The sequence below is a fragment of the Macaca thibetana genome, chromosome 5, assembly GCF_024542745.1.
Source record: "Macaca thibetana thibetana isolate TM-01 chromosome 5, ASM2454274v1, whole genome shotgun sequence".
NCBI lineage: Eukaryota > Metazoa > Chordata > Mammalia > Primates > Cercopithecidae > Macaca > Macaca thibetana.
In genome coordinates, this window is record NC_065582.1 from 132701491 (window position 1) to 132721778 (window position 20288).

General features: G+C 33.1%; 1 protein-coding gene across 1 annotated transcript in view; it reads left to right on the forward strand.

Annotated features, from left to right (window-relative positions):
• CFAP299 (cilia and flagella associated protein 299) overlaps nucleotides 1–20288 on the forward strand; it is a 650508-nt gene that overhangs the window by 219986 nt on the left and 410234 nt on the right. The window lies entirely within an intron of this gene.

Consider the following 20288-nt stretch of genomic DNA (forward strand, 5'->3'; position numbering starts at 1 on the left):
AAATGCTATCAGTTTATGAAATAACGTATTAACTTTTATATTAGGTTATATTATAAATTAAAGTATTAAACTATCCCCCAAATATCTTTATACTTTTAATATTTTAATATTTTAATATTTTATAATTGTGTATGATTATAGGGATGAAAAAATGCAGCCACCTAAATTTTCATACAATACAACTCTAATCTGTCCATTACTATAGATTTTATTTATCAATTCAACAATGATTTATTGAGCTCAAATGTGTACTAGGCATGTGTGGCATATCAAATCGTGAATAAGACATGTGAATTACTAAATACTAAATGGAGAGAAACTGAAAGCCTTTCCTCTGAGATCTGGAATGTGACAAGAATGCACACTGTCACCCTGTTATTCAACATAGTACTGGAAGTCCTAGCTAGAGCAATCAGAAAAGAAAAAGAAATAAAGGGCATCCCAATTGGAAAGGAAGTCAAATTATACTTGTTTGTAGATGATATAATCTTATATTTGAAAAAACCTCAAGACTTCTCAAAAAAAAAAATTCAGTGAAGTTGCAGGATACAAAATCAACATACAAAAGTCAGCAGCCTTCCTATATGCAAACAATGAACAATCTGAAAAAAAATTTAAAAAGTAATCTCATCTACAATAACCACATATAAAATTAAATACCTAGGAATTGGCTTTACCAAAGAAGTGAAAAATCTCTGTAATGAAAACTATAAAACACTGATGAAAGAAATTGAAGAGGACACCAAAAAGTGGAACAATATGCCATGTTCATGGATTGGAAGAATCAATATTGTTAAAATGTTCATATTATTGAATGAAAGGAATCTACAGATTCAATGCAATTTCTGTCAAAATACCAAAGACATTTTACACAGAAGTAGAAAAACAATTTGAAAATTTATATGAAACTAGAAAAGACCAAAAATAGCCAAAACTATCTTAAGAAAAAATAACAGGCCAGGTGCGGTGGCTAATGCCTGTAATCCTAGCACATGGGAGGCCAAGGCGGGTGGATCACTTGAGGTAAGGAGTTCAAGACAAGCCTGGCCAACATGGCAAAACTTCGTCTCTACTAAATATACAAAAAATTAGCCTGGCATGGTGGCAGGCGCCAGTAATCCCAGCAACTTGGGAGGCTGAGGCAGGAGAATCACTTGAACCTAGGAGGCAGAAGTTGCAGTGAGCCGAGATCACGCCATTGCACTCCAGCCTGGGCAACAAGAGCAAAACTCAGTCTCAAAAAAAAAAAAAAAAAAAAAAAAAAATAGAGAAAAGAACAAAACTGGAAGAATTACAGTACTTCAAATAATACTACAGATCTATAGTAACTGAAACTTCATGGTACTGGCATAAAAACGGATACACAGACTGAAGGAACAGAATAGAGAACCCAGAAACAAATTCATATAACAACAGTGAACTCATTTTTTTTTTTTAATATAGATATCAAGAGTATACGTTGGAAAAAAGACAGTCTCTTCAATTAATGGTGCTGGGAAAACTAGATTCAAAAGAATGAAACTAGGCCCCTATCTCTTGCTATATACAAAAATCAAACCAAAATGAATTCAAGACTTAAATCTAAGATCTCAAACTATGAAACTACTGGAAGAAAACACTGGAGAAAATCTCTGGAACATTGATCTGGGCAAGATTTCTTGAACAATACCCCACAAGCACAGGCAACCAAAGCAAAAATGGAAAAATGTGATCACATGAAGTCAAAAAGCTTCTGCACAGCAAAGGAAACAATCAACAAAGTAAAGAGACAACCCACAGAATGGGAGAAAACCACCCTTCTGACAAGGGATTAATAACTAGAATATGTAAAGAGTTCAAACAACTCTATAGGCTAAAATCTAATAATCCAATCAAAAAATGGGCCAAAGATTTGAATAAACATATCTCAAAAGAAGTCATACAAATGATAAACAGGCTATGAAAAGGTGCCCAACATCATTGATCATCAGAGAAATGCAAATGAAAACTCCAGTGAGATATTATCTCATCCTAGTTAAAACTGCTTATATCCAAAAGACAGGCAATGAGGATATGGAGAAAAGGGAAAGCCTGTACACTGTTGGTGGGAATGTAAATTAGTGCAACCCATTATGGAGAACAGTTTGGGGTTTCCTCAAAAAACTAAAAAAATTAGCTACCATATGATCTAAGTATATACCAAAAAGAAAGAAAATCAGTATATCAAAGAGATATCTGCACTCCTATGTTTGTTGCAACACTGTTTACAGTAGCTAAGATTTGGAAGCAACGTAAGTGTCCATCAACAGGTGAATGGATAAAGAAAATGTGGTACATATACACAATTGAGTACTATTCAGCTATAATAAAGAATGAGATCCAGTTATTTGCAACAACATGGATGGAACTGGAGATCATCGTTATGTGAAATAAGCCAGTCAGAGACAAACATCGCATGTTTCCACTAATTTGTTCAGTCTAAAAATCAAAACAATTGAACTAATGGACATAGGGAATAGAAAGATGGTTACTAGACACTGGAAAGGGGAGTGCGGGGTTATTGGGGTGGTGGAGAGTGATGGGGATGGTTAATGGGTACAAAAAATAGAATGAATAAGACCTATTTCATAGCACAATAGGGTGACTATTGTCAATAATAACTTAATTGTACCTTGTAAAATAACTTAGAGTGTAATTGTATTATTTGTAATTCAAAGGAAAAATGCTTGAGGGGATGGATACCACATTGCACATGATGTAATTATTTCACATTGTATGCCTGTATCAAAATTTTCATGCACTCCATAAATATATATACCTACCCTATGTACCCACAAAAATTTTAAAAACAATATATGGGATAGGAGATATTTTTGTAGCCATCCTTAGAAACACAAATTATGACATTTATAAATTTAAAATAATACTGGTAAAATAGTTTTTAGGGTTTTGTATTTTGAAGCTAGACAATTTAATTATAAAACTCATTTGGTAAAAGCAAAAACTCAAGAATATCCCTGAAAATGTGTTCTTCTTTGTTCACAGTAAGATAAAGATGAAAAGTATACTGAGATACAGTTTCTCACCTATCAGATCAGCAAGAATGTAAGAGCTTTATATTATTTGTTGATCAGGATGTAAAAACTTGTACTCTTAAAATTGTATGCAGGACTACAAAATGGCACAATTGCATTAAAGAGGAATTTTATAATATTGAACACAATAAAATATTTATGTAGTCTTTGACCAGAAATCTTACTCCTAGAATTTATTTCAAACATATGCAGGCAAAACCATGAAATGACCTACACACAAAGCAATATGCTCAAGCAGTATTTTCATAGCAAATAAGAAAAAACATCCCAAATGACTATCAGCAGCTAAGTGACTAACCTATGGTATATTCCTACAATCAAGTACTATGTAACTAAAAATGGAGTGAAAATGTGTGTTACTGCTATGGCATAATCCCCTGAATATAATGTTAAGTGAAAAAGCATGGTCAAGGCAAACATGTATAGAATGTTTGCTTTTATTAAAAACAATATGAACAGTTGAAAAGCAATATGACTAATTCTTTTTATTTAAATGATGATCTATGTAGACGGAAGGGAATAAAAGGGTAGAAAGGACTGTGGGAGATGCAAGCTAAACTTCTGTAAATCTTAAGTTGTAGATTTCTTTGTAGAATTCTGTGAATATTTTATATAATTGAAAAGAATAATTTAAAATATCTTAAACATTGAAAAATAAATGAACCTAAATGTGTATCTAGCTGGTATCATACCTATTTAAAAATGACCTTTTGCAACTGAAGTTACTTTAAAACATAGTAATTTTACCGTACATCCATAATGAGATAAAGCCTAAGGAAAAAATAAAGATCCGCAAAAAGCCTTAAACTGTTTTGAATAAGCATGTTATTGATAATAATATTGGCAATTTTTATTTTGAAACTATATTTGTGATAAAGCAAATGAATTATGTTGGGGTTTTTGAACCTTGGGATTTTTGATTTGAATGAAAGGAGACTGTGGTAGAGATGTGAGTGTATCTCATACAGGGAGTGTAACTGACTCAGGGTCTCATCACTTTTTGAAATCCATGATGCATTTGCACCCTCATGACATCTACTATGTGCTGCTTTCCCCCAGTGACTAAGTGTGGCCAGGGTATTAAGGTGAACCCATTTCAGGGAGCCATAACCCTTTATTGGCTGACTTTGGCTCAAGAACTCCTGTATGGCTTTGTTGAACCTTCCATAGAAGTCTAGGATGCTTCCATCCAACTCTGTCACTTTCTCATTCTTTCTCTCTATCACTTGGAGTCAAACTTATGTCCCAATACTTCAACTTTTATTAAAAGAGTGATATAGGGCATATACAGAGGGTATCATGCAACAAGCATTTCTAATAGTATTTTTTTAAGTATCTTTCTTCCAAAACTCCCCTATCCAAATGCCTCTTTTTTCCTTACAATCCATACCCTATTTGTACACTGCTCTGCTCTGAACGCTGAAGAGCCTGCAATTCCTGAAGAATGACAGTCTGCCACTGTGTACAGTTACTGAGAAATGCAGTACGGGCTTTGCTTTGACTGCTTTCCTCTGGTAAAGCATTGCCCCTATTTTACCAAAGTTTCCAGGTATTTATTTAGAATCTTTCAAAACTTAGAAAAACACAGAGACTAGGCATATATAGCATAAGGACCTTCAGCTTTCTAAAGCCTCACTTGCTCATGACCTGCCTCAGCATTCTGCAGAGTAATGACTGCTTCCTACAGATGGAGAGGGACCTGGAGGCAGGTATACCAAACAAGAGGTTATTTCCTTGCTTTCACTTTTTAAATTGGCTTTCCCTGTGTAAATATAACCAGAAGGTCAGGAAGTACATTCCAAATCAGGATAAAAGATGCAGCTGCCTCCCAGGAGAGAATGAAAGTAAAGTTTTAATGTGTTTTCAGAGTAAAATCAAACACATTCAGACACAAAGAACATCTATTTCCTCTCTAAGCACCTTTATCCCCTGAAAGTGTGAGACTATCTTGACCTACCGTATTTAAGAATTAACTAGAGAAACTTGCCAGATGTACAAAAATGAGGAGTACAGAGACAATTTCTTACACAGAAGCCAACCCATTTTGTCTCCTTAAACAAACAAACAAACAAACAAACAAAAAAAAACAAAAAAGCAAACGTTTTCATTGAAGAAAGTAAAGTCTGACTGATGTAAGACTCTGCAGATTTGAAGACTCCCACTTGGATCTTCCTCAAAATAGGAAATGAGAAGAAACCACTGTCTAGTGTGCATGTTAACATTTCTTGACTTTCTTCTGTGTGCCTCTAACAATTGAAATCTTGCCCAGAGATGCTGATAGCTTTACTGTACACTTGATAAATTAAAAACTCTTTCACGTAAAAAAAGATGGGGAAAGTGATGTCATTTTCCTGCTTAGTGGAAATTTGACCCTCATTTCTTCTCACCAATGAAAATTAATTTCATTTCTCAAGTAATTTTCTCCTTTTCTGAAAGTTATTAAAATATAAATTGATGACCTCTTGGAATTTCCATGGAAATCACTGTATTGTAAAAATTCTTAAACCAAAAAGCTCTCCAAATGTAATCCTGACTGACCTGGGTCCTAAAGAATATTGTTTCAGTTAAATTAAAAGTGAAAAGGCAATTAAGAATAGTTTACGAAAAAAGGGGAGGAGACTAAAAAAGCACATATCAGATTTAGCTCTACTGTTCTTTCCCTTCATCTTTAAAAAATAATCTCTCAGAGATTAAAGATGGGTTGTCCATTGAATTGATGCTCAAAGGAAAGGACCTGAAATTGTTCACTGGTTGCCATTTTCCTTCTATGCAATTTTAACTTAAAAATGCTATTCTAATGTATTTATATATATATCAGTACATATGATTTTGTTGTTTAAATATAAACGAAAAGTTGTTTAAAGTCTAGGAAACCAAAACATAATTAGAATGATGCTTGAAATTTTCATTTATTTTTGCAACTGTGAAATGTAAACAATATATATTATTTTAAAAGTTTATATTATATCCTAATACAATGTATATTTTAGTCAATTAAAATGTAATATGCATTATTATTCAATCAATGAAAGCCTCTCTTTTAAATAATAATAATTTTTATTTTAATTATAGACTCATTTTCTGCTAATTCAACAAATAACTTCAACAATTTTGAGGAAAAGATGAGTGGTGTAAAATTTTTAAAAAATAATAATAAAAGTTTGTTTCTAAAATGTTAGAAAAAATGAGTTAGAAAAACTTTAAGGAAAAAATGAGTGTGTGTTCTGATCAATTAATATTACACAAACATACTGAAACTATTTTATATATGTGTATACTTCTAATTGGTCTACATTTTTTATAATCCAATCACACATGGAAGCTTCTACATAAAAATTTAAACTTAGAATTGAATAAGTTATGATTAGAATTTAATGGTTTAGAAAATAGCAAAATTATGTATCATGTTTCCTTTGCTATTCTCTGAAATATGTGAATACTAGAGTAGTATAAAATTAACCCTAGAAAAATCACAATCAAATTTTGTAAATTTAATCAGTTTTCTCTTTACTTTCCAGAAAACTAGAAGAAAAATCATGACAATATCAAAAATGAAAGTTGTTGAGAGAGAGATGATAGTCAAGGCTTCCAAGCCTATGTTGTGGTGATCACATTACTTTTCTCTTAAAAGTAGTGAATATAGTAGATTGCATTAATTTATGTTATATATTATAGTAACAATTAAAATAAAATTTATTGAGTCTTTACTGCGGACTAAGTTGAAATATAAGATACTCAGTTTTCCTGGCTTCCTGCATGGAGAGGAGAAAGAAGAAAGGACGGTATGAAGGAAATGATTTATGGAGCACATGATTTTTGGGCCTCATATAGAAGTTTTTAGAGAAGAGGGGGAAGAAGGACCTTCTAGACTGAAGGTTGAGGGCTATGAAAGGCACAGGGAACTGTGCAATGGCTGTAGTGTACCATGCAGTTAGGTTGATGGCAAATCAAAAGATAAGGTTCTGGCCCCAGAGGATAATCTCTGTGTACTGTATCCTCAGTAAGTAAATTGTAAGGCAGGAGGAGATAGAGACTGGACCACAATTTTATTGGTGGCCATGTTCTCTACAGGTGACCGCACTGCCTCTCAGTTAGCCAGCCATCTAAGCCTCTGTTAGCAACACTCCCTCTTTGTCTCCTCAGGTTTTAAGGTAAGAGGATCTTCCTACGCTCACTGTGGCTAATTTTTGTGTTTCCATCACCCCTTGTGAACATTCTGAATCCTGTTGATATCTCTACTATACTCTCTTCCCTTAAGCCCTTTCAGTGTTTCATTTGTTTTCTGCTGGGACTCTGACTGATAAAGTGAGTATTGGATGTGGACACTGAGGAATAAAATCTCAGACGATTCCATATAGTTTTAGTTTGGCTTGGGTGTTCAGGCAAATGGTGTATAATTGATCATTTATATTGGAAGGGTGTATTAATATATTTCTTTAGAAATATTCTATAATGTAAAGTTGTTTAAAAATATTCTAGTTAATTTTAAATAGCTTTTTTTCTTTTACTATTATAAGACAAAAGAAGAAAAAGTTTTGGAAAATTTTAGCTTAGTGTCAGATTTGGTTTGTAATTCATAACAAAGATAAAGTGACTAATGAGGAAATTAAAATCTACATGTCAAATTAAAGAGAACTGATCAGTGGGAATTAAAATTAGTAGGGAATAATAATGAGAGAGTTTAGCAAAATTGCATGATGCAAAGTAATATACAAATTTTATTTTATATACAATCAACAAGCAGAAAGTGAAAGAAAAAGCTCTCCACATTAACATTAATATCCTGTTGTTAGACATAAATCTAACAAAAGATGTACAAGACTTATTAAGAACAAATGCAATAAAACTTTATTGAAAAAGCTTTAAAAATCATAAATAAGTAGTGAGACACACACACTATTCTTAGCTTCATGATTGGAAGCTACAGTATCATAAAGATGTTCATTCTTTACAAATTGGAAATTCAAATAAAAATTCCAAGAGCTTTTTAAAAGTGGAAGTTGACAAATATATTTTTAAAATTTGATAGTGATACAAAGAAAGTCAAAGACATTTTGACGAAGAAAGAATAAGATTTCTTTTTTGGACATCAAAATTTGTCATAAATGCTCAGTCTTTGCTAGTGTGATATTGGCATGAAGAAAGATACATCAAAACTGGAATAAAATAGAGAAGTTAGAAACAGATCTATCTATATATAAATATTTGATACATGACAAAAGAGGCATTGAAGGTTCTTTTCATTAAAGTTTTAAACATTGCACAGGCAATGTAGTGATTACTTCAGGGTAGAGAAAGATTTATTTAAAGCGGAAAAAAGTCTATAACAATGAATAATTTTGATATATTGGTATATATTCAAATTAGATCAATTACAGAAACTCCAATAAGAGCAAAAATACAGGCTATATATAGAATAATATATTTACAGAACATATAATAAAAATCTAAAATCTAGAATATATGAACACTTCTACAAAACAATACAATGTAAATAACTCAATAAAGTGGACAAAAAACTGGAATGAGCATTTTGCATGAGAGGAAATTACTATGACAAAACAGCAATAAAAATAGGAAAATGCAAATTAAAAGCACTCTGAGATTGCTTAACCTTACACTGGATTGCTTATATTAAAAAGTTCTAAATTACTACATGTTGGGAATGATGTGAAGCAAAATGAACTCACACACTCTCATAGTGAAGTGTAAATTTGATCAACAATTTTGGAAACAAGTGGCTTTATTTTGTAAATTGGAAGTTACAAATGTCCTATTACACAGCTCTTCTATTGCTAGCCATAGATATTTGAGAAATATATACTCAGAAATGTACACAAGTACAGGAAATTCTAGCAGCATATTTATAATAGACCCAAAGGAGAAACAACTCTGAGGTCTATGCTAAAAGAAAGGACAAATAAATGGTTGTATATTCATACATGAGAATACAATGAAAATGAAGTACAGCTGCACACATCAACATATGTGGAACATAGTAAAGAAATGTGGAAAATGCTAAAAAAACAATATATTACAAATATGTACTTTGTGGGTTCATTTATAAAAAGTTCAAGTAAAATTACACCATATTGTTTAGGGGTACATACGTAAGTGAAGCAAAGAGGTGATGATTCTAAAATTTGGAGACTGAGATAGAGGAAATGTGAGAGTAAATATCATAAAAGTGAGAAAGTAGTTAGCCATGGTGTAGGAGGTGGGAAGATGGAGTCGTGAGCAGAACAGAGTGATTGGGGCTTCTATCTAAAGTGTTGTGGTCATTGTTCTTATTTCAGAATAATCTTATGAGTATATTATTTTAATATAAATTCATATTCAAGATAAGGAAGTTTTTCCATGCTTTTTGCAGCAAGTTCCCATTGTGCTTTTCATTTGGGCGTTTGTGGTTATCTGGCTTGAAATTGTTTCCACTTTGCTAAAGAGAACCGGAGAGAAACAAATAACTGACTTTGGTAACTAAATTCTGCATATTTCAGGAGGTGAAAATGCTCTAATTTAGCTCACATGATGAAAAAAACTTGAATTAGTTTCAAGTTGTACAAAAGAAGTGATAAGAAAGTATATGTAGAAAAATAAATATATTATAGACAATTATTACATCTTGTTCCAAAATGAGAAACAGCATGTTATGGACTAAACTGTATCCCTCCTCAAAATTCATATGTTGAAATCTTAACCCCAACTATCATGGTATTTGGAGACTGAGACTTTGGGAGGTCACTAGGTTTAGATGACATCATGAGGGTGGGGCCCTCATGATGGGGTTAGTGCTGTTATTAGAAGAAACACCAGAGTTTGTTCTTGCTTCCTCTGCCATTTTTGATACGGTAGGGTAGCAATCTGAAAGCCAGAAAGAGGGCCTGTACCAGAACACAACCATACTGGCACCCTGATCCCTCACTTCCAGCCTCCAAAACTGTGATAAAATAAATTTCTGTTGTTTACACCACTCAGTGTATGCCATTTTGCTACGGCAGCCCAAACTGCCTAATACAGAGCAAATACACAATGATACATTGAGAGAAGGAATGTAAAGATTCAATAGCATTACAGATGCATATGAAACATCTTTAATGTTCTTTTATTCTTTTTTCTTTTTAATTTTTGTGGGTATATAGGGTAGGTATATATATCTATGGGAGTACATGAGATATTTTGATACATGCAGAGTAAATGGGGCATCAACATTATCACCTCAAGCATTTATCCTTTATTTGTGTAATGAACATTACAGTTAAACTATTTTGGTTCTTTTAAATGTACAATAAAGTACTGTTGACTGTAGTCACCCTGTTGTGCTATCAAATACTACATCTTATTCATTCTGGTTTTTTGAACCTGTTAACCATTCCCATTTCCCCAGCCCAGCTATCCTTCCCAGCCTCTGGTAACCATCATTCTACTATCATCATGAATTCAATTGTTTTAATTTCTGCCATCCACAAATAAGTGAGAACAAGCAAAGTTTGTCTTTCTGTGCCTGGCTTATTTTGCTTAACAAAATTACCTCCAGTTTCATATATGTTATTGCACATGACTGGATCCCAGTCTTTTTTTTTTTTTTTTTGAGACGAGTCTCACCCTGTCTCCCAGGCTGGAATGTAATGGCGCTATCTCAACTCACTGCAACCTCTGCCTCCCAGGTTCAAGCAGTTCTCTGCCTCAGCCTCCCAAGTAGCTGGGATTACAGGCATGCATCACCATGCCTGGCTAATTTTTTGTATGTTTAGCAGAGATGGGGTTTCACTATGTTGGCCAGGCTGGTCTCAAACTCCTGACCTTGTTATCTGCCCACCTGGGTCTCCCAAAGTGTTGGAATTACAGGCATGAGCCACCATGCCTGGCCCAATCTCAGTCTTTTTATTCCATATGTATATGTACTATATTTTCTTTATCTATTCATCTGTTGAAGGATATTTAAGTTGCTTACAAATCTTGGCTATTGTGAAAAATGCTGCAATAAGCATGGGCGTGCAGACATGATATACTGGTATACTTTATTTTGGGTATAGGCATAGCAGTGGGATTGCTGGTTCACATGATACCTCTATTTTTAGTTTTCTGAGGAACCTACAAACTGTTTGTTCTCTGTAGTGGCTGTACTAATTTACAATGCTATCAACAGTGTATCAGGGTTCTCTTTTCTCCACATCATCACCAGTATTTGTTATTGCCTATCTTTTGGATAAAAGTCATTTTAACTGGAATGAGATGATATCTCATTGTAGTTTTGATTTGCATATTTCTAGTGATTAATGATGTTGAGTACCTTTGGTATGCCTATTTGTCATTTGTCTTTTCAAATCTTTGGCCCAGTTTTTGATTGGATTATTAGATTTCAGCCTATATAACTGTTTGAACTCTTTGTATATTCTGGTTATTAATCCCTTGTCAGAAAGGTAGTTTTCTCCCATTCTGTGGGTTGTCTCTTTACTCTGTTGATTGATTCCTTTGCTGTGCAGAAGCTTTTTGACTTAATGTGATTCCATATTTCCCCTTTTGCTTTGGTTGCCTGTGCTTGTGGGTTATTGTTCAAGAAATCTTTGCCCAGATCAATGTCCCAGAGATTTTCTCCAGTGTTTTCTTGTAGTAGTTTCACAGTTTGAGGCCTTAGATTTAAGTCTTGAATTCACTTTGCTTTGATTTTTGTATATGGTGAGAGATAGGGGCCTAGTTTCATTCTTCTGCATAGGGATATTCAGTTTTTCTGGCTCCATTTGTTGAAAACTCATTTCCCTAATGTATATTCTTTACACCTTTATAAAAAATAAGTGCACTGGTGGTGTATGAATTTGTTTCTCAGTTCTCTATTCTGTTCCTTTATGTATCTGTTTTTATCCCAGTACCATGCTCTTTCAGTTACTGCAGCTCCATAGTATAATTTGAAGTCAGGTAATGTGATTCATCTAGTTGTGTTCTTTTTACTTAGGATAACTGTGGTTATTCTGGGTCTTTTGTGGTTCCACATAAGTTTTAGGATTGTTTTTTCTATTTCTGTGAAAAATGTCATTAGTATTTTTATAGAGATTGCATTGAATCTATAGATTTCTTGGGGTAACGTGGATGTTTTAACAATATTGTTTCTTCCAATCCATGAACCTGGTATATTGTCCCATTTTTTGGTGTCCCTTTCCATTTCTTTTATCAATATTTTATAGTTTTTATTGTAGATATCCTTCACTTATTTGGTTAATTCCTAAGTATTTAATTTTATTTGCAGCTATTGTAAATGGGATTAATTTTTTATTTCTTTTTCAAATTATTCACTTTTGATATATGGAAATGCTACTGATTTATCTATATTAATTTTGTATCCTGCAACTTTACTCAATTTGTTTATCAGTTCTAATCGTTTTTCAGTGGGGTCTTTAGGTCTTTCCAAATGTAAGATCATCTCATCTGCAAACAAGGATAATTTGAATTCTTCCTTTGCACCTTTCTAATTGGATGACCCTTATTTCTTTTCCTTTTCTGATTGCTCTAGCTAGGACTTCCAGTGCTATGTTGAATACAGTGAAGAAAGTGGGCATCCTTGTCTTATTGCAAATCTTAGAGAAAAGACCTTCAAGATTTCCCCATTAAGTATGATACTAGCTGTGGGTCTGTCATATTTGGCTTTTATTGTTTGGGGGTTATGTTCCTTCTTTCCACAGTTTTTGAGGGTTTTTATCATGAAAGGATGTTAAAATTTATTAAATAATTTCTCAGCATCAATTGCAATGATCATATAGTTTTGGTCCTTTTTTATGTTGATGTGATGTGTCACATTGATTGATTTTCATGTGCTGAATGCTCCTTGACTCCCTGGGATAAGTTTCACTTGGTCATGATATATAACCTTTTAATATGTTTTTATTTTGCTGGGGATTTTTGCATCAATGTTCATCACGGATATTGGCCTGTAGTTTTCTCTTTTTGATGTATCTTTGTGCAGTTTTGGTATCAAAGTAATACTGGCCTTGTAGAATGAGTTTGGAATTGCTCTATCCTTTTCTGTTTTTCAGAATAGTTTGAGTAGGATTGGTATTAGTTGTTCTTTAAATGTGTGATAAAACTTAGCAGTAAAGTCATTGGGTCCCAGACTTTCATTTGTTGGAAGACTTTTAATTTCAGCTTTAATTTTATTACTTATTATTGGTCTGTTTATGTTTTGGTTTCCTTCATGGTTCAGTTTTGGTAGATTATACATATCTATACATTTATTCATTTCTTGTGGGTTTTCCAATTTATTGGCATAGTTGCTCATAGTAGCCTCTAATAATCCTTTGAATTTCTGCAGTATCAGTTATAAAGTCTCCTTTTTCACGTTTATTAAATTTTTTTTTGTTTGTTTTTTGAGAACAGATCTCACTCTGTCTCTCAGGCTGGGATGCAGCCTCAACTTCTCAGGCTCATGTGATCTTCCCACCTCATCCTCCCAGGTAGCTGGGACTACAGGCAGGAGCCACCATGCCCAGCTAATGTCTTCTTTTTCACTCTGATTTTATTTATTTGGGTCTTCTCTCTTTTTTTTTTCTTAGTCTGGATAGAGGTTTGCCAATGTTGTCTTTTCAAAGAAACAAATCTTCCCTTTTGTTGAACATTTGTATTGTTTTCTTCATTTCAATTTCATTTATTTCTGATCTTTATTATTTCTTATACCGATTTTAGGTTTGTTTTGTTCTTGCTTTTATAGTTTTTAAAGATGCATCATTAGGTTGTTTATTTTAAATTTTTCTGTTCTTTTGATGTAGGTGCTTATAGCTATAAACCTTTTCAGTACTGCTTTTGCTGAATCCCATAGGCTTTGGTATGTTGTGTTTCCCTTGTCATTTGTTTGAAGATATTTTTAAATCTCTTTCTTTTCTTCATTGACTCACTGGTCATTCAAGAATTATAAATACTTTTATCTGTGAAAAGGTAGGATTATTTTCTCCTTATTTATGTAAAGGACAAAACAGAAAAATGTCATGGTTTCTGGGAAATGTACAAAAATATCATCTCTGATAGAGCAATAGGTGCCCCATATCAAAATACAGTAAAAACATCTCTTCCATATTTAACTCTCAAATGAGCTTATATATTATGGTAAATAAAATTATATTTTCTCATCAAGTTTGCAAATAATTTTCCATTTTGGCCTCTAAAAATTAGAATTTAAATTATTTGGGATCATACAAATATAAATATATGCAAATAGTTCTGTCAGTAAATTTATCCATGGGAAATAGAACTGTTTCTGTAAACTATGTTTTCATAGATTTGTTTGTTTGTTTTTTAAGAATATAACATTATAGATTTTGTATAATACACTTTTACTCAACTACTGTTTTTCACTTTGCTCTTCATTAATTTTTTCCAAACTAAGTATACAACACATTGTAAGGAACTAAGGCACAGAGAGGTTGCATTATATATTCAAACAAGTGTGAAGGAGTTGAATGTAAATTATCTAAATGTGAAAAAGAGGCTAGATTGGAGTTCTCTGGCTTAAAATATTAAATCTACCTTTGAACAGAACAGTTGATGAGAACTTCAGTCTAGACTGGAGTGATGATAATAGCTGATTAGCTTTGCTTGGAGACTGCAAGACCAGCCTACTCTGATTACTCCCAGGGGAAGCCCCAGATAAAGTCTGCATACCTCACTCCTCCTACTCTCCTACACCCCTACTAATTTATGTTCCTTCTCCCCAGTGAATTCTCATTGGTTTCACAATGTAAAAATATTATGATGTAGTGTTTATGATATGCTGCTTTGATATATTGTGAGGTTTCATTATAGTGAAATAAAACCTGTGAATTAGTGAATCTAGAATAAAACTGAATACTAGCTGATTATAGTGAAGTTATAAATATAATTCCCATTAGATTTTATTTAAAAATAATTAAAATTGTTTGCAAAATGTCTAGCATAGGGACTAGTACAAAGGCAGTGCCCAATAGCTAAAAAGTATTGCTGTTAGAATAGATTTAATCTCAGATTTGAAATAGGAATTTTTAAGAACTGCTTATTAGAAAACATCATTTTTGTTTTTGTTTTTTGTTTTTTTTTTTTGAGATGGAGTCTTGCTCTGTTGCCAGGCTGGAGTGCAGTGGCATGATCTTGGTTCACTGCAACCTCTGCCTCCCAGGTTCAAGTGATTCTCCTGCCTCAGCCTCCAGAGTAGCTGGGACTATAGGTGTGCGCCACCATGCCCAGCTAATTTTTGTATTTTTAGTAGAGCAGGATTTCAGCATGTTGGCCAGGATGGTCTCCATCTCTTGACCTTGTGATCCGCGTGCCTCAGCCTCCCAAAATGCTGGGATTACAGGCATGAGCCACCATGCCTGGCCTAGAAAACATCTTAATGATTAATCAAACTTTGTTTGTTAGAACACTTCCAGTTATACATTAAAAATCCGAAAAATAATTGATATCACAAATATGTAGTGAAAGAACTTATTTAAAAAATAAACTCTTAAAAAGTAACTCTTGAAAATAAGTTTCTACTTTAACGGTTTTCCAATTTTTTCCTTTTGTTATTCATTCATTTTGAGTGTTAAGTTAATAATGTCAGTTTATGTGATAATGATATATAAACAACACACTTAAATCATAAAACCAGTAACCTAATTGTTGAAGATTAAAAATATGTTTATAGTCATTCAAGTAGGATTATATAAATAGCTTTAGCTATTGATTAAACATGGTTGGTAAAATTTAACTCATCCATGTAACTTTTACCACATTTTGAAAGTGCAGTGGAGTATGAACAATAAAGATGGAGTATTTGCCTTTGTAGAACTTATAACGCTAAGATTTTGAAACAGACCTACTTCACTTCTTGAGGAAGTTACTGCTTTTGTAATATTTATATAAGCAAGGTTTCTCAGGTCACTGGCTGTTAAATAAACCTAGTTTAACCATGTTAAAGATTTAAGAATTCCTTACCTCACACTCTGCATTAACTTTCATTCTTTTCCAATATTTCCTCTTGCTAAGAAGTTTCAGGTTCTCAGCTGTAGCATAATATAAGAATGATTATTATATAACATTTTTTTTTCTCTGCTTCAGATAGCTTTGGAGCCAAAGATCCTTATCTCCTCTGTTCCAAATTTATATAATACTTCTATCTTCCTCATTGAGTTTATAAGAAATGATGTAAGTCTATGTATGTGAGACTTGCACAATAATAAAAGAAGAACAGTATGAACTTAGGATATTGTCAGAATAATAGTCATTTGCTTGGATTAATTATATATTAATGATGTTTGGTGGTTAATGATACAGTATGATTGCTTTAGACCACAAGTTTTACCTCTGCTATTGAGCCTAGATATTATTTAGCACATCATGAAATCCAGGTTCAGAAAAATGTGGTTGTTTGGACTAATCAGTTGATAAGTGAGTAGGAATTAAAGGTTGATATTCCATCTTATATTTTAGTTTAATTTTTATTATCTTGTGCTATTATTTGATAGACTTAACCTATGACTGTCTTAGAAAAATCATTTTAGTTATGTAAGTAATACAGTCTCCTGGGAAATTCTTAGAATATTTCACCTAAGGTTAAATTCCAATTTGATCACCAAGCCAATCACACAAGAGCATCTTTTTTCAGAAAGTGAACAAATTTCAAACAGTCAAGTATCTTTTTGGATTAGGTGGGTAAAAAAGTGACAGAAAACCCCAGAATAACAGTGGCTGAAACCAAATATAAATTCTTTTCAGTCTCATATTCACACACTCCAGCTGGTGTTACTCAAGGCTATGTGGGTATTCTAAAATATCAGGGACCCTGCCCCCTCTTTGTTTCTCCATAATAGTGGCCTCCAACTTATGGCCAAGATGGCAGTTGGAGTTTCAGTCATTATATTGCATTCTAGCTACAAGAAAAAAAGTACCCCTCCCTACTTTAAGTATACTCTTAGAAGTCACACATCATTTTCACTTGACTCTTAATGTGCAAAAGTTAGTGACATGAACATAATTAGCTGCAAAGAGACTAAGAAATGTGGTCTTTATTCCAGGCTGCTACATGCCCAAGTGAAAACTGGGGCTTTCATTGTTATGGAAGAAGGGGGAACAGTGTCTGCCATAGTACCCAGGGACAGTAAGAATTCTATTGCCTATTACTTTATTTTCTTGTCCAGCCCAGATATCTGCTGAAAACCTCGGCCATTATCAAGAGAGTCATGCTTAGCAAAATATTAGGAGTCCCATCCTTACTAGTGAATGATGCCTAAAAATCTATTCTTCTGGCATTTTATATCTGATATATCAGGGATAATTTTGGTTTTCCTTGGAACTTTCATAAACATCCACTTCAAGGAATAGTTATAACAATAGCAATAAAACAGCAAGTTGCAAAATATGTAATAAAATGAACTGACCACATGATACTATATATAATTTTATGCATACACAAATATATAGATATATTATAGACATATATCTATATATAATTTAAAAAACCTTGAAGGCTACAGGCAAAACTGATAGTGATCATTCCCTTTTGTGCTGTGGGATCAGGGTTGATGATCAAATTGGACTTTATCTGTAAAGTTCTAAAAATTTGCAGCAAAATAAGGTATGCTTGGGAAGGTAGCAGGAGTAGAAAGTAGACATATTTTGTGGAAACTCTTAGGAATTCTGTAGTACCCTAACTGTATAGCCATTGTATCAATTACAGGTTTTTATTGTGAGCAATAGAAACCAATTCTAATGAACAAAATCAAAAAGGGAATTGGAAGAGCACTGATTATCATAGATTCAAAGACAAAGTTGAAGAAGACTATGTAGTAGGAAGTAAGGGTAGCCACTATAAATCCAGCTATCTTTCATTCTTGTGTCTCTGTTAAAGATTTACATCCTCATGAGGTGAAATGACATTGGCAGACCTTGAGGTGTATTCATTAGCTGAGGTTTGGGAGGTTAGAGTTGTAAGTAAGTGGATACCTTGATTCTACGAAGACAAAGAGTGTAGAAAAGACTGTTGCCCAAGTAAAAGTTAGGCTTGTGTTGACAGCAAAAAGGGAGAAACAATATTAGGAGGCAAAAGCAATAGATGTCTACAACTATCACAGAAGATGAAATCTATTAATTTTTCCTTGCTTTAGCTGTAATTTTTAGGATGCTCTGTGGGTATGTAGGGGAAGGTTCGATTTTGAAGCTAGAATTAGTGATTTTAATTCTCAAAAGAGCGTTTACTCGGTGACACTACAGTGAACCAAGTTAACAAATCTCCTGTACTATCAAGATTTGCTCAGGAATTGTTTTCTTTACTGCTCTTATTTTCTGAGCAATTTAATCTCAACCTTTGTTGGTTATGCTATAGGAAGCCATGAGTGTCTGAGCTACTGTTCACAAATATTTACTACAAATCCCTAGAAAGGATTGTATTTTCTCACACCATTGATTTCAAGGTTGGGCATAGCACTTGCTTTGGCCAAGAAAATATGAGTAGAAGTTATATGTGTTACTTTTAAGCAGAAGCTTTAAGAGACATTGTGTGGCTCTGTTCTCTCCTCTGCACAATAACCGAAGATGGTTCAGATAGAAGATGTTTCATCAGTGTCTCAGTCCCCCAAGATGAAGAGCCACAGTAAACCTGCTATTTATGCATATTATTATTGAGAAGTAATCTCTTGCAACTGTAAACCACTGAGATTTGGGCTATTGGTTACTATAGCCCAATATATGTACTTGTAAAATGAATTCTCTGTTCAAATTTCACAGAGAATTTCCAACAAACTGTGGTTTTGAAAACAGACCATAAGCAGGAAATTAGGTAGACGCTGAATAAGTGAATATTAGTAGTAGTAGAAATAGCAGTAGTAGTAGAATAGCAGTAGAAAACATGTAGATTTTTCTAAACAAGCAACTGATAAAATTACTTTTCTGTTTGAGACATTTAATATCAAAGTAATACATAGTATATATCGTAACATGGAACACTCACTTTTGGACAGAACAGTGCATTAAAGAAATTCTCAAATATCTGATTATCTCCTTTTGTGCTAATTAGTAATTATTTTCCATGTAAATTTAGGTTTTTTATTATTGATATATATTTTATATCTATATTATATATTTAATATAGATATTTTATATATATATGACAAACTGAGGAACATAAAGCTAGAAAAGCAAAAGCAGATAAGTTATGATCAATTTAAGGAGCTACATTTCTAGATCAATAACATAAACAGTAGGTTGCAATGATTTAACCTAGTAGTAATTGCTCCTTAACTCTTCGCAAAAAACAATCACTAGGTGTATTTTCTCTCTTAAATATTTCCCAAATCTATCCTTTCCTTCCTATCCTTACCATCACTTCTTTAAATCAGATATTCATCATCTCTTTCTAAAGGTTTGTGATAGTCCCTTAATTAATCCCTGCAGTGTTGCTCTCCTCCAGGTTACCTTTTTCAAAGTTGCTGAATACTGTTTCTAAAACACAGATTTGATTATCTAATTTCCTTGCATTAGACCGTTTTGGTTCAACACTTTCTGGTACAATGACAAGGTCCAACCTCCTTAAGTAGCACACAAGCCTTCCCTGAAAGCGATTGTGAGAATGAGTTGTAAGACCAGACTCTACTATCTGGACTTACTAAATATTTATAACAATATGTTTATTAAAATGTTAACTTCTATTAATATTAACTGGTTTCTCCCTCACTTCCTGTGTTTACTCTGTTTTGCCATTACCCGATTGCCTTGCAATTTTACATTTGTATTTCTTTATTCCTTTGTAGTTACTGATAACGCTCTCCTTCCACCCCACAAACTGGTTAGTATATACTACGTCAAGTTTTAACATTAAGTTCAAGAGTAATTGGTTTTAATTTTGAGATTAAGTGACTTTTCATTGAGTAAGACACTTGTTTTATGAACTCCTCTGATACTTGGTCTATATCTCTATTATTCCAGTTATCACATGGTATGACATTATGTTTATGTATCTGTTTACCTCTATGAGACCATAGGCAACTTGAGAGCAGGAACTATGTCTTGTGCATGATTGTGCCCTGATACAGTTCCTGGTACATAGCAGACACATGATGAAAAAGTTTGTGGAATATGTAGGAAATTGCTGTATAAAGAAAAGATGATTATTTCACAAATCACTCTTGAACTCACTATTATGTGGTTCAGTTTTGTTTGATTGAGATCTTTGTGATACATTTCTTTTAAAATATATTTCCAGAGAATGTTATTTTTTGAATT